This window comes from Cyprinodon variegatus, unplaced genomic scaffold (genome assembly GCF_000732505.1).
Source record: "Cyprinodon variegatus isolate N-32 unplaced genomic scaffold, C_variegatus-1.0 Scaffold99, whole genome shotgun sequence".
In the NCBI taxonomy this organism is placed as follows: Eukaryota; Metazoa; Chordata; class Actinopteri; order Cyprinodontiformes; family Cyprinodontidae; genus Cyprinodon; species Cyprinodon variegatus.
The window spans coordinates 920,548-933,957 of record NW_015150552.1 but is presented as its reverse complement, the minus strand read 5'-3'; the positions used below and the strand labels follow the sequence as shown (position 1 = coordinate 933,957).

The 13,410-nt window shown below is 37.1% G+C and overlaps 1 pseudogene; it reads right to left on the bottom strand.

Moving 5' to 3' along the window:
* Positions 1-13,410, bottom strand: part of LOC107084395 — a 44,917-nt pseudogene that overhangs the window by 14,748 nt on the left and 16,759 nt on the right.

The following is a 13,410-nucleotide window of genomic DNA, read 5'->3' as shown; positions in this document are numbered from 1 at the left end:
AACCACTCCAAAACTGGACCTGTCATTCCCACCCAATCCCGCAGCCGGTTTATCATGATGGAATGGTCGACCGTATCAAAGGCTGCAGACAGGTCTAACAGGACCAGTACCGTACAGCTTCCGGAGTCTGCAGACATCATGATATCACTAGACACTTTCAGCAGGGCTGTTTCAGTAGAGTGGTGTTCCAAAACCCTGACTGAAACTTGTTGTAGATGTTATGGGTCTGAAGGAAGGATGTCAGTTGGTTAGCTACCACTTTTTTCAGCATTTTACTAAAAAAAGGGAGATTAGATATTGGCAGATAATTCTTAAGTTCTGACTGGTCCAGACTGGGCTTCCTAAGTCTTGGCTCTGTTATGGCATGTTTAAAGGAGCTGGGGAACACACCAGAAGACAAGGACATATTAAACAGTCTGGTGACCCATGGTCCGACTGAGTCAAAGACATAACACTTAGATCTTGCTTCTTTCAGCATTTCGTTCAAAGAAAAAATTAGGTCTTTAACATAAGGTCTGTGGACTTCAAGTCTTGTGGACTTCCACAGACGTTCGGTTCTGCGGCACAGCCTTCTAAAGTCCAGAATACGTGCATTGATCCAAGGACACATCTGTGTATGGGCAGCATTTTTTGTCTTAAATGGGGCAATTTGATCTGAAATTGTGGCACATTGAGAATTAAAAAGGTGCAAGAGATCATTGACATCCACACATTCATGAAGACCACGAGTTAATTAATCTTATTCGCTTCAGAGCCCTGTGCCACTGCCAGTTTCAGCAGTTTCTCCTAAATATCCACGCTGAATATTGAGATGTTGTGTCTCATAATAAGATGGCTCCGTCAGAATTAATGTCAGCTTCAAAACCGGTCATTTCAGAAAAAAACTTGCAGCAGCTTCAGTGGTAAAAACTTTTGAAGTAAAACTTACGGTCAGGTGGTATGAATTCATAACTATTACTTCGTTTTAGAGGTTCTGTTTCATCATCTGTCAAAACAAAAAAGAAGCAAAGTCAATAATGAAACCAATCTAATTTTAACCTCTAAAGTAGAGCTGGAAGGTAATATAATCTTCATATGAACAGTAATAAAGACTGCCAAAAATTCTGACAAAAATGCCTGAACAGACAAAATCATTTTTCCATGTTCATACATTTCTCTTAAATTTTCTAGAAATGATTGTATGACAAGAACTACTTAAAGGGAAGCTAAGAAATACATAAAGATCAATGAGCAACAGTTTGGTTTAAAGCTGAAAAAGAGAGGATCTATCTTAAAGTAGGTTACTGGAGAAGTGAAATCCAGAGGGACAGTGAGTATTGTGGGGTCCTGTTCACAAGTGAGGAGTGGATGGAGTGGGAGATTGTTAGACGCATCAGGGCTGTTGCTGCTATAATGCAAAAGCTGCACTGGTCAGTCGTGGTGATTTACCAGTCGGCCTACATTCCTACCATCACCTGTGGTCATGAAATCTGGATCATGGCCGAAAGAACAAGATCCGAATGAGATGAAGTGGGTGATGACGACTGAATACTGCAATATAATATTCAGTAAGTGTGATATGACATTTTAATATACATTACCGTCTATGATTGCAGCATAGTCACAGACTGAGGTTCTGGGATTTATGTAGTTAACAACTCATTCTGGTGTTTGGCTGGTAATACTTTTATTGCGAATCTGTTCTGATACAAATTTATTTTTTGTGTTGTTTAGTGAGATCTCTAATAGAGACCTTTATACCTCTAAAGGTAGAACATTTGGCTTGCCTGCATTTCCACCCTTTATGCTCGTCAGAGCCCTGATTCTTACTAATACTGTTTGCTGAGGTGTTTGCAGTAATAGAGCAACTCTGGATGAGATAAATAAAACATTTAGTTGATCTGCTAACTAGTCTTTTCAGGGCTTACTGTAGACTGCTCTATTCAACAATTCCCTGTCATGACCCCCCTTTCAGAGACATAGATAGGTAATGGGTATTGCAGGCTTACAAAGAACTCACACGACTCACAATTCCTAAGGGGTGGGCCCGTTCATCTATTTCAATTTGCATGTTTTCTAAAGGCTTTGTTGGGCTACTGTATAGGAGCCTGGAACTCAGCGCTATTTCTGACATTTTGAATTGAAAATGTCAGTCTTTGTTGATACCCACAGCACTGCTTAGAAAAACTTTCTGATATCATTCGACCGAATGTTGAAGAGATTTGAATGCATCTCTTTAGACATCAGTTTGTTTCCAGCTCCTCTAAAAGGGTTCTAGTTGAAGCGGTTCTCCAGAACCAAATGTCTGCTACATGTGGGTCTGGTGCATCATTCAAGGTTCACTGCAGATGATTCAATGTATGATTGGGTTATTTTACAGCTCTGACTGATGATTAGAGCTGAGAACTGGATCATTTGGTGGATTTCAGCTTCATGTTTACTGCTAGATTTTTACCAAACAGTCAGAAATGATGAAANTCTCAGCTACCGATTCCTATGTAATGCATGTTATGTGACTGATAAGTTCATATCTATGGATCCCAGGTCCTTATGATTGATCCTATGGTGTGCATTATTTAATTAACTTTTACACCATTTGGTACTAGTTTCTATGTGCTTATAATGCACACCTTACACAGTTTAGTGTGTTTGGCAGGTTAAATAAGTCACTCTGCTTAAGAAAAGCCTGCTTCAGCTAGATTGTAAAATTGTCTGTCGATTTGCAGAACTTAATAGACTCCCACACATCATGTTGAGATAATCTGAGATAAAACAGTGTTTATCCTACAGTGTATGGTGTACAGCTACACGGCAACAAAACACATTAACAAATTATATTCATAGGAAATCAGACAGACGGGAAATCTCACAACAACCTCTCGAGATCAAAAGTGAGTTCAGAATAAATAAATGTGTCCAACCACAAAGAAGCACTGGAAATGCTTTGTAGACCCATTTTGACAGAGAAAAAAACATTAAAAATCAAGCCGGTAAGGAACCAAACAAGAAATAGAGCGGATGTAGATTTGACCAATCAGAGACCTCCTTTCTGCGGCACTGTCTGCAGTAACCGACAATTTTGGAAAGGTGCAGCAGAGGATCTGCGGAAGGGGCCGAGGCACATTTGCATTCACTGTGACACACACGCAGACAACCTGGTTTCTGAGTATAAATCAGCCTTTAGACAGGTGACAGAAATGAGTAATCCAGCCAGTCATGAGCACCAAGATCATAACACGTTGTCATCTCATTTAAAATTCTCTGACTGTATGAGATGGATACAGGAATGTAATGCTGCTGCTAACAAGTCCATCCTACAGTAAGTTGGAGCTGGAACATGTTTGGGCTGTCAAAATGGTGTCAAATAAGCAGGAATCATGTTGCCCGTCTAAAAAATATGTTTTTGTGAGGCATCATTTGATGTTAAACCCATCATTATACACAAAGTACTATTTTGTATCACAAGAATCACAATGTTTTTCCATTTGAAGTTTTAGGAATAAGTGAAAGATCAAAGCTAACCACCTTTTTTTGCATGTGTAAAAAAAAAAAATCTACTTCAGGTCTTGACATGAATCCTGAAATGCATTTTCAGATAAATAGCTAAATCCGTTTTCATACAAAAGCTGTTTGCTTTTATGAGAATTGAATATGTTCAGGAGAATAATTTGTGGTACTTTTCCCAACTTTACACACAAGCCGATTAGAGCAAAGATTGCTCTGTTAGGATGTATGTCAGAGCGAGACAGAAAAGGAGGAAGGAGAGATGAGGAAGATTCTCTATGCTGTGTGAGAAACAGGATCTGATGCAAAGCATTTGGAGGAAATCAATGCATTTTACTAACAACACATCAAAGATGAGGAACAAGTTCAGCTGACAACCATATGTAGGTGTCTGTCACTATTTGGATATGGATGACCTTAAGCTTTTTTAGCAGAGGATGTGATAAAGAATTGGAAAACATCTAAGGCAAATACAGCATATATCTATATTTAATTTTATGCAAAACCCAGTAAAATTTAATTTTTTCATTTTGTTTTTAAACTGTATATAACAAACTGTGAGAGTAGAAAAACAAAGCTGCAGATTGAGTAACTAAGATCTTTGGTCACTGATGTGATGTCATTATGCAAACCTTTCGGGAGAGAGAAACCACCTCAGATGCGCAGATAAAGAGACTAAATCACAGGGAGATCACCAAGAGATCAGATGAGAACAGAAACAAAAATCAAACATGAAGAGGTCGGATGATAGGGAGACAGGCTCGTTTTTTCTGAACAGGGAGATGATGAAAGAGAGGAAAAAGGAGAGGACAGCAGGAAGTCGTCTGGGGCAGAAAAAACACAAACAAGTTCAAAAGATTCAAACGTAGACAAGAGAGAGCAACATGGAGAAAGTATTGCACGTACAGAAAAAAACACAGTGATGAGAAAGCAATAAAGAGGGCAGCAATACACAGCGAAGAAAGTGGAAAAAAGGGAATAAAGTAAAGTAAATCACTCCTGTGTAGCACTTTGCGGTTTGACACAACCACCATCAAAATTACCAACCTATTACCTTAATGACACCTACTTACAGACGCTAGTCTCCTCCCACATGCGCACGCTCACATCTCCGGCACTACTCAGTGTGTCTAGCGACTTCAAATGTCTGTCTTCAAGGAAAATGGCCTGAAAAAGTCACTTTTGAACTTCTTTCTTTCAAGATAGTTGATGAAGCTTTCTGACTCAGGGGCGGATACTAATGAGCAAAAAGAAACGGGCAGAGAATAAAATGTCAGGTTGTTCTCAGTAGATTCAACATGGAACATTTCTAAACCTAACCAACAGTTGTTACGGCATCACCATATTCTCTGTTTGTTTTTTGGTCAAAGGACTGTAAACCCCATGGTGATGTGGATTACCCTTAAATCTCACAACATCCATCTTATAACAATCTATCAGTTACAACAAATTTACAGTATTTGTTAGAAGGGATGTCCAGAAGGAACTTTTAAATTTCCGATAAGACACGGATATTCCACCTTTGAGTATTGACCGATGCAAATATTGATCATATTCGATATAAACACTAATTATACATTCTTTTATCACTTATTTTACAGTGTGGAAGGATAAAAAAAAGTCTACATCACAAGATATTTCTCACAAAGAGAACAATATTTAAGACAGGAGGTTTGAGAAACTGTGACCCATTGCTTATTCACCAAAGAGCTCCATAAAATTGTAACAAAAGCAGAGAGAAATGAAGTGTTTCTATTAACCTTCTAATATCAGAGACTTTAAAGGCAGGTTGATATATTTCAATATTCAGATTTCTGGCTGATATCAGACAGATTTCCAATATCAATATCTGTTTGGGACATCTTAATTTATAATGCTTCTTAAATCCTATTTGCTACCGAACGCCAGTGTGGGTTTTACAATAATTACAAATCCTATAAATGACACACCAGCTTCTAACACACATTACATTACTGCCACAAAATAAAGTTAAAATAAGTTAATCTGGGTTTTTCTTAATACACCTGCAAAAAAAAACAAAACAATTTTAAGCGAAGGTAAAATTACACATGGTTTTCCAGGTGATTTAAAAAAAAAACCAACTAATTATTGACCATTTACTTTCCTCTAATAGTGAAGTAAACAGCAGGTAGATTAAGTACAGTTAAAAAGTTTAAGGCAGGTTTTGGTTATAAAACATTGCAAACTTTAAACAGCTGATTGGGAAATGGAAAGTGTGCAGAACAAGAGCATTAATCAACTAAGTGGCTAAGAGGCTCACAGGGACTCTGCAGGAGCTCCGGTGATTCACAGCTCAGGTGGGAGATCCCATTGACACAAGGATTAATCTAGCACTTTACTACTTATTTAAGGAGAGAAAGCCGCAGAAAGAAGTTTTAAAAGGTTTGCATGTTTGGGGAACATCACATGTGAAAGAAGGTGTTTTGATTAGAGGAGTCCACAGCTGGCTGGTTGGGAAGGTAGATGCTATGTGCTACATGAATTACATGATGCTGTAATATCTGGTGAAAATTATTTGCATGTCTGCGATAAATTTTTATGACATAAGGGTGCTACCCTTATGTCATAACAATAAGACAATATCATTGTCATAACAATAAGATTTAATTAATATTATATTTACTAAAAAAAAAACAATAATAAACTTTTTCAGGTAAAATTATGGATCGACTGCTGCTTCTACAGAAAACTGGTGATTGATGTATTTTCTTCTTCGCCTCTGACCTTTTTTTTTTTGAGTTCTTATTTTGGTCATACCAGTCGGACGTGATTCTCCTTCCGCAAGCCACAGACAGTCTAGTTTGCCATCATATCTAGCTCCCACATTGACCGTTGTGAACTACTAACATTTTTTTTTTTAACCATTTGGTTTGGAGGGCTTTAGAGCCTAATAACACTCAAAATTCTGATGGAACTTCTAACTGGGCAAGAACCCACAAAAAAAAAATGAACAGAGCTTAGAGGGGGATGATATATATATATATATATATATATATATATATATCTCAGATCTTATTTCCCCAAAATCTCACCATGAGCTTTAGCCACAAAGTACACAAGGAGTAGCAAGCAGATCATGATCAAAAATATTCCAAGCAACTTTTTTGACTGAGAAATTACAAAGATGGTTACATTTTTTTCCCATTTCACTTCACATAATACAATATTTATATCAACTTATATTATAGAATAGAAACTGCATGTTACTTAAGTGACAAAACTGAAAAAAATAAATAAAATACAAATTCTCTAAAGGTGCAAATAATTTCACAAGGCGCTCCACTTAATACTGCACAATTTAGTGTTCTAAAAACCCACATATTATATTGGTAATTTAATAAAAACTAGTAAAACCTAATGTTACGTCCTTTTAAATTTGATGAACACAAATAAATGAATGCAGCAGGAACCAGAGTTTAAGGACAGTTTCATTTAGGAATGCAGAGAAGAGGGAGAAAACATGCAGCTTTGTGTATCTCTCTGTAGATATGTGAATATGGATACATAATTTGCTGCTTTTATGGTCACCTCCATCAGAGCAGCCCAGTAAGACTCGAAATAAGATATATATTACAAGACTTAAAAGTCTGGAAATATGTGATTGTACAACTGCATTATATTCTATATGTATTTTTTTTATTTTTTTATTAAAGCCCTCCCAAAAAAATCCCTAAGGAAAAGTTATTGGACTGAGGATTGATTAAAATGATATCTGATGTCTAGGGAGCAAGCTTGCTGTTTCATCTCTGTAGCATACTGTGCTGATTGTTTTGTTGGTTTTATCGCAGTGAGCTTCCACCTACCTGTTCTCAGGATCTGCTTTGGTCATGGCTCGGGTTACACAAGACATCTTCAGAGGTATGTACCTCCTGTCGCTGTATAGAGACAGGTAGGGCTGGCTGGGAGAGCTCAGGGAGTGAGGCGAGGAAGAGGAGGAGGGGAAGGAAGTGATGGGAGGGCTGCTGGGGCGTGGAGACTCAGGAGGGGGCGTCTCCCAGCTAATCTCTGACACCGGGGAGCCCTTTTTGACATATGGCGTAGCCTCACGCATGTACTTAACTGGGGAGAAAAGAACATAAACACATTAAGGGGTTTTATAAAAACAGAAAATAAAGCAGACATTTTTTATATCAAATTCCTTATGTTTTAACGACTATTATTCACCATCTTGTTTCTCAAAACAAAAAATGTATTAGAAATTCCCCCCAAAAAGCTTGAATAGCTTAAAATAAAAGACTTTAAATCACGTCAACGCTGCAGAAAAATACTGTTCCTTCTTGAGTTAATATCATTGAACAGATGGAAATAAAGTGGTTATTTAAGACTCGAAAGGAAGGAAGGATGTGGCCATACCACACGTTTTCAGCTGTTTGATCAAAATTGTCAATAGCTGCCAGGAAGTCCTCATAAACAGAATAAAGTAATAATGTTAGAGGAGAGAGGGTGTGTTGAATTAAAATGACAAACTTGAATATATTGTGTTAGAATTTTATATTAGAGTAGTACATAACTGTGAAGTGGAAGGAAACAGATGAATAATGCAAAAAAAAAAAAAAGGTTGAAAAGTGTAATTATATTCAGAAAACTTGATACCAACAAGTAAAACTCACTGTGTGTAATTTCTTATCTGCATAAAAATAGTTAGCTGTTTGGTAAAGTTCCTCAAAATTTGCTAGATAACATTAGTTACCAAACAATTTCACTATATCACACTAAAGAAATTGTGAGCTCTCCTAAGCTTTTTCACATTCAGGGTCATTTTTTCTGCATGGTTCAATTTCTTTTTATATATATATCACAGTGAAATATGATAAAAATAAAAATAAATAATAGGAAAATATTTAGATTTCTTTAAAAGAGCCTAATGATATACAGGTCATTTAGAAAGGTTATTTTATTTTGAATTTTGATTTACAAAAATCAATTATAGCATCTAGTTAAACTATTCCACAGAAACATCCTCATGGGAACCATAAATGTAGACCTCTTTTTCTTCTGCTTTATGTTTGGAGTTTTCTTTAACTGCAAACTCAAACTGTCCCAAAGCCAGAACCTTGCTTTTCTGTGTTAAACTTGGATTTGGTTTCTATAACGCAAAGTGTTCTCTGAATATTGCTTCATTATGTTTAATAACCAAGTTAAGACATTGCATGTGTTATTAAGGGAGAACGTCTTTAATATCAGGAAAATATACCCCAAGCTTGGTTTTATTGGATGCTGAGGTTCTTATGGCAGATTTTCTGTTATATTTAGCCCTTTACTATTACTGGGCCGTTCTATCAGACAATTAGCTTTGAATAAAGCCATTGTCTTTGAAGACCAAGCAACAAAGGAAGAAATTAAGGGATAAAACTATGGAAAAGTTGAAGAAGCAGGGTTGGGTTAGAAAACAATACGTCAATCTTTGAAATTCTCCCAGTTTTTTCATTTCCTAGACATGAAAGGTGTTTGTACCAATTGTAGACCCAAGTAGCGGAAAAGAAATAAATGAATAAATGCCCTCAATAACAATAAAAAAAAAGATTAAATGTGTGTCTCTTTCTTTACAGCAGTTTTACTTTCAGCTGTCTAACGAAGCAGTAAAAATTATCTCAACAATGTAGACAACGTGGTATGTCATGATTAAAAAGTATGCAAATTAAAGAGCCCATGTTTGTTGCAGAGACAGGAGGAGGCTCTGTGAAAAGATTACGGTTTGCCTCGTCTCTTACAACGAGTTGGCACAGTCGTCCCCGCCGGGTGCCAGTCTGAAACGAAAGCAGCCATCGCAAACACGCCAAAATACCCTGCTGTCTTTTTTATCTCCCAATTAATTTGTTACAGTTTATATATTTATTTCACCTTCATCTCACTATAAAAATCCTACTGAGATCAAAATCGCTTTCAGCAAACCTGCCTGAGAGCCAGAATACAGACATATACATCTAAAAGAGCAACACACACATCATGATATAAATCCACAATGTTTTGATGCTTTATGCAATCCTGTCTAAACAGCAACACCGAAGGATAGCCAAAGATGGTAACAAAAACAAGAGAAGAAAAAAAGATTTGTTAAAGCTCTGCTGTTGATCGGACACTAACAGCTGATGCTGCAAGCCTGGGACGCTCTCCAAGAAAACAGAGAGCTTTACATGTAAAATTCAAACTGTGCATCAATGCAAGCTTGATAACGACTTTAAGCCCTTCATCTCTTTATCTTGAGAGGGAAGCAAGCAAGAGGAAATTAATGGCGAGACTGGGAAAAAAGGTGGGTGTTCTGCTTACTCTCTGTGTACTGAATCCTCTGCATGCCTGGGATGGATGTTGGATGTTTAATTGGATATCCAGAGCCAGGAATAATTGGAATATAGCTGCTGCCATTTGTAACACTGCTTGTGAACTATTCTGGGTAAAGAAAAATCACCATAGATTCCTGTGAGATGGCGTAACGAGTCTTCCTGCCAACCTGTAGAGAAGGGATGACTGACTCATAGCGTAGAGGAGGAGACGGGAAAGATGTGAGGGAGTCCTCAGTGGGCCCTCTGCGACGACAAGATCCAGTTACAAAGCCGATTTATCCACGCAGACAGATTAGATTAAAGGGCTTTAAAGAAAGGCTGATCCATTTGTTGCAATGTATCAGAACAACGGAGGTCAATGGATGGGAAAGATAAAAATCTGCTGCAATCAGCTGAGGACAGCCATGTCTGGCTCTGCCTGTAAATAGCCCTCGTGAAAGTAAAGTGTAGGATTTAAATTCAGGAAAAAAGAAGAAAACATTGAGCCCCTGGAAGCAATTGGCAATGGTACACTGTCTCAAAATTAATCAGTATCCCTTGGTGTTTTAGAATCTCATAGCAAACCATTTTGGACCAGCAGAATAGGAAGTCATGGAGATACTTGTAAAGATATTCAAACAAACATATGCCTGATCAGGTCACTGTCATATCGGTTTTGCTGCCCAACAACAGCTTTATCTCATGTTTAAGGGTGGGCTCAGATTGCAGTAAAGCAATGCTCTGAGTTACACGACTCGTTTAGCGTGGATCAGATTATCTCAAGTTACACTTCAGTTTTTGGGAAGAATAGCCTGCATGGGTGTGTATACATAACTTTGTTAAAATATAGAATATAGAATATAATATAGAAACTTCCAACCTTCACAACTTCTTCATGCAAGTCTTGTCTTCAAAATCAATTGAAGTCGGAGTTGCATCATCACTGCAGCTGGGCTATGGACAATAATAATCAGATAATGTGCCCTCTTGCAACATAAAGGCTCATTTATGAAACTGTAGACAAAGAGAAACATACCACAGCTTTTTTTTTTTTCATCTTTGCAACAATGTTGAAAAATGTGCTGTACAGAAAATGCCGCAGCCTCTCTGCAGATAAGCTACATGGTGTAATGTTTCATAAGTCAACACCATCAGTAATTACTCCTGTATTTAATAAGAATTTACAGAAAACAAAAGGTTCTACTCAGTTACGTAGACTCAAACTTGTTTTAAATTAAGTGCAGGTAAATATATTTGGATTAATTACGTAGAGTTTTAAAAACTCAAACTGCTAAGTAGCCAACAGGATGTATTTTGCTCTAAGTGGTTAAACAAGTTATTTCATAAGTGTGAACAGCAGAGATATATGCAGAAACAGAACACCTCCTCTAAAATGAAAGCAAACAGCCAACTTGTACAACGTATGAAGGCACCTCATGGAAACCACTGTGGTTCATCAGATTGTTTCATCTTTGTGGTAGATGCATGCTAGATAAAAAACATGAAAATAACACGATGTGAGCAGAAAGCAAGCACAATTACCTCTTCAATTTTCAAGACAAGTGCATGCAGACAAGCAGTCCCTATTGCTCTTCCTCAAAGTTATTAATGTTGACATGTTTAAACAAAAAACAACTTGGATTGAAGCTGTTTGATATTCCCTAAAATAAGTATTTTTGGTGTTCTGCTTATTTTACTGTTAAGGAAAGACCATACTATTGTGTTCCATTTTTAGTTCTGTAAGAAAATGTGAAATATTTGCTTTGTTCACACTGAAGATATTTAAGATCATAAAACAAATTCTATATCAGACAATAACCAGTTTCACATAATCAGTTTGTTAGGAAAAAAGCAACACACAATATGGATTGAAAAACAACCTAAAGAGAAAAGTGACCTTCCCTTTAATGAATCAGTCATGATTAAACATTTCAATTTATTTTTTTTTTTTCAATAGCCACACCAAGACCTTACAAGTGTCTGAGTTATAGAATCAAGAAAACTCTTAAAGGGGCCAAAATCATAAAAAATAAAATAAAGATTTTTACTTTTAACCAGCGTGTAATGCACTCCCTTTATCAAAAATGATGCTCAAAAGAGGACTTCCATCTGTGCAGAAGACCCTTGTTCAGGAAGCACCTAACTTGACCTACTTTGTCCAGTAAACAACATGCCCAGTTTCTCTGATTAGTGAATGGTGATATCAGGCAGGGTGTGATCATTTCTGCCCAGGGTTGAGACAAAATTGCTTTTTTTAAGCACCTAATCTGCAAAGTGATAGATATTCTGTGGTGTGAAAATTAGTCTTTGGCTGAGAGTATATCTGTGACTTTGTTCAGCCTTCCTAATCAAGAGGCTAATTTCCAGGAGTGCTATGCTGTAGAGTTGCACCAACACCAGATTTTTGAAACCTCTGAAAGTATATGAAATTTTGGTACACCCTGATACCAAGTATCAGTGACTACTAAGTAAAGGTTACTCAAAGTGAAAAGATATTATCATATCCTTTGTTATGGTAAACAGATATTTGTCCATCAATATTAAGCCTTCTTTGGGTTGAAATTTAAAAGCTTTTTAACCTGCAGACCTCTACTCATAGACCAGGGTCTGGATGCCAAGCTACCTGGAGGATTCCCTTGAAAGCAAGTGAAGGTTGCTTATTTTGTCATCCTCATTTACTTATTATTACTACCACACCACTGACATTGCTCCTCCTAAGTCTGGCCTCCTGTGGAGCATTCACACCAAACACGGTTAATGAGATCCTAGCAAGTGACGTACGTTGACCCTGTTTAGAGGTGCATTAAGGAGCAAAGCGATTCGAAAGGCGGGATCAGGTTGAAAATCAGAACTTTCTGTAAATTGGCAACTCTTCCCTGCAAGGTAAATTCTTATATTTGTGCATTCGCAGACACACGAAAAATAATCTTGTCCCGCCCTCGCTTCTACCTTTCGCAACTGACCAAAAATGTGTTGGCAAATCACGTTGCAGTATTATGGTTTTAAATAGGAAAAATAACTGTGATGAATACAAAAGCTACAGAGCACATGAATGAGCCAAAATTAAAATAAAAACATGTCCGTGCAGGAGGACTCACATATAGCTGCTGCAATCACATACCGGTATGTTTTGTTAGAATCCATAATTTCCTCTTAAAAAAAAAAAAAGAAAATCAAGAGAGTGTTCCGTGTATAAGAGTATAAAAGTTATCTCTGCTAGGTGTGAGAAAAAAAAAAAAAAAAAATCAAGAATGTTATACTTCACAGCTGCTGCGTTTGGCTAAAGCTTGACATGTGCTCCTGTATTTACCCAATCACTTTGAAAAATTGTAATGAAAGTTCCTCCCCTTTGCAAACACTTTCCTCAAGAGGCTTTTCAGAGGGATACTGTGTAGAATTTAAATTGAACTATACCCATTAATCTGGATTATACCAGGTTAGGTTTCTCATGGCATCTGCTGTTATTTCATTCATTACTATGATTAGCTAAAACCAAACTATAATTACGTACTAGAAAAAGGTCCCTTTCTAGAAAAAGATAGGAGCAGTCCCAGATTAATCATCTGTAGAACTAAACCTGAACTATACACGATATCAATGTGGCTCGTCAGATTATCAGATAAGATATACCAAATTAAAAATGATG